This window comes from Leptodactylus fuscus, chromosome 7, assembly GCF_031893055.1.
Source record: "Leptodactylus fuscus isolate aLepFus1 chromosome 7, aLepFus1.hap2, whole genome shotgun sequence".
Lineage (NCBI taxonomy): Eukaryota > Metazoa > Chordata > Amphibia > Anura > Leptodactylidae > Leptodactylus > Leptodactylus fuscus.
The window spans coordinates 134,998,756-135,001,496 of record NC_134271.1 but is presented as its reverse complement, the minus strand read 5'-3'; the positions used below and the strand labels follow the sequence as shown (position 1 = coordinate 135,001,496).

Below are 2,741 nucleotides of genomic sequence, written 5' to 3'. Positions count from 1 at the left end.
AACGTGTATATGTGTATAGTCATGTAATGTCTGTAATGTGTATAGTCGTGTAACATGTATATGTGTATAGTCATGCAATGTTTAGAAACAAGAAAATAAATACTTTATATGTAAAGTGCTTCTATGTTAAATAAAGTGATGCGTCCTTCACAAACATTAATATATTATGTTTTTAAAATTCCAGACCTAGAGCACAAAAACATGAGGTTCTACATTTACAAAACCTGTTTCGTGGTTCTAACTATACTTGCTGTATATGTTATGGCAGAAGATGACACAATTGTAGAAATAAGGCAGGGGAAAGTGAGTGGAATAAAACAGTCTGTGATGTCTCGTACTGTCACAGCCTATCTAGGAATTCCATATGGAGAAGCACCAACAGGAGAAAAAAGGTTCCAAAAACCAGAACCCCGGGCACCATGGCATGGAGTTTACAAAGCCACTACCTATGGCAAGTCTTGTTACCAGAGTGAAGATGATAACTATGCAAAGTTCAGTGAGTCAGATAAGTGGAATGTCAAAAATGAAATGAGTGAGGACTGTCTGAATCTGAATGTATGGGTTCCACAAACCATGTCTAAACCGGCACACGTCATGGTGTTCACCGATGGAGGAGGGCTTAACTCTGGTACCTCGTCTTTAGATAGAAATGCTGGAAGTGTGCTGGCAGCTTCTGAGGAATTGATCGTAGTGTCAATGAACTACAGACTTGGAGCACTGGGTTTCTTAGGTTTTCCAGGAAATCCAAAAGCTCCAGGAAATGCTGGTTTGATTGACCAAAGGCTGGCTCTTCAATGGGTTCAAGAAAATATTGCAGCTTTTGGTGGAAATCCAAAGAATATGACAATTTTTCAACATAATGCAGGAGCTGCTTCCGTGATAAGTCCAGTAAGTCCTTCTTATTTTAAAATAGTTGTTTTTTTAAGTGGAACACCGACAGCAAACTGGGCATTCATTTCTCGTGAAAGGCCAAGAAAGGTTGAGGAGGTTTTCCATACAACTAGTAAAACTCCTCAATTGTCCTATAGAGGATGATGATGCCGCTATAGCCTGTTTACAAAACGTAGATGCCAAACAATTGGTTGATAAGGAAATTGTAACTGCATCTGAATTTTTGTGCTCCAGTTTTGGATAATGATTTTCTAACCGACATCCCCCAAAACTTAGTAAAACATTCACTCAAAAATACTGATATTTTGATAGGAATAACTAAAGATAATGGCAACCCATTTACAGTGTTTGGGGCACAGGATTCAGCCTAAGAAACCTAAGGGCTAGGTCACACGTAGTTTTTTGGCATCCACGTCAAAATCCGGGTTAAAAAACCACCTCCCATTGAATTAAAAAAAGAAGCGACCTCCCCTATCTTAACACGGATTCCGCTGCAGCGTCTAAGTCAAGACAATCCCTCCGGACTAGACTCATTCATTTGGGCCTAATCCGGAGTGGAAAGTCGCGACTGTCGGAAGCCGCGACAGTTGCAGGCCCATTTTGGTCTGGATTCTGACATGGCTTCCCGCGTCAAAATCCAGACCAAAAAAGTACGTGTGAACCCTAAGTCTAATCACCACAAGGAAAGCGTTGCATGTAACTAAAAAAAAAAAAAAAAAAATACACAGTAAAAAGAAATATATATTAACCCCTTCCCAACATGCGCCGTAATAGTACGGCGCATGTCGGGTCTGTAACTATGGCGACCGCCCGGGAGCCGGGCGGCTGCCATAGCCGCCGGGTGTCTACTGCTTTAAGCAGTAAACAACCGGCTCTAATGCCTCCGATCGGTCCCCGGACCGATCGGAAGCATTAACCCCTCCGGCGCCGCGGTCAAAGGCGCCGGAGGAGCCATTTTCCCGGCGGCGCCCATGCCCCGCCATTTTGGCCGGGATCGCTGGCTCCTGGAGCATGCTCCAGGGCTGACGTCCCGTTGCCATGACAGCCGGGAGCCTTGTACAGGCTTCCAGGCTTGTCTGCAAATCCTTTCTTTTGCAGGCTAGTCTATGCAGCCTGCAAAAGAAAGGATGCTTTTTTGCAATGCATTGCCATACATTAGCATTGTAATGCATTGCATTAGTGATCAGACCCCCTGGGGTTCAACACCCCCAGGGGGTCTAATAAATGCAAAAAAAAAAAAAAAAAAAAGTTAAAAAAAATATAAAAAAATATAAAAAGAATTAAAAGTTCAAATCACCCCCCTTTCCCTAGAACACATATAAAAGTAGTTAAAAACTGTGAAACATATACATGTTAGGTATCCCCGTGTCCAAAATCGCCCGCTCTACAAATCTATAAAAATATTTTTCCTGTTCGGTAAACGCCGTAGTGTTTACGGACGGTAAATATTTAGAGCGTATAGAAAGTACGGTATATACCGGATGGCAAGTATGCACCTTGCTTCACACCCATACGGGACAGGTATACTGTATATCAGTGGTAAAATTGGAGCCCTTAAAAGGGCTTTTGTAAAAATTATCTGCAGGATGAATGTATACTGTATACTGAGGATGTATATACACTTTTCAAGCAGTGTAGCTCTTATAAGAGCTGTTGGTTTGATATTTCTGCCTAACAGAAGCTAATTCCAAGCTAACCCTGAGCAGACGTCTCTCCCTATCTACATCCAAATCGCACCTGAAACAAATCTCACGGCCACTATTCTTATAAATCGGAGGTCACCTGATTTAGCCAGCCAATGACTTTTTACTTTTTTTTCAATGCCTACGTTTTCCTACTTCCTTTCCCAC

The 2,741-nt window shown here is 42.1% G+C and overlaps 1 pseudogene; it reads left to right on the top strand.

Annotated features, from left to right (window-relative positions):
- Positions 1–201: 201 nt before the first annotated feature.
- Positions 202–1,262, top strand: LOC142214556 (cholinesterase-like; annotated as a pseudogene).
- The last annotated feature ends 1,479 nt before the right edge of the window (positions 1,263–2,741 follow it).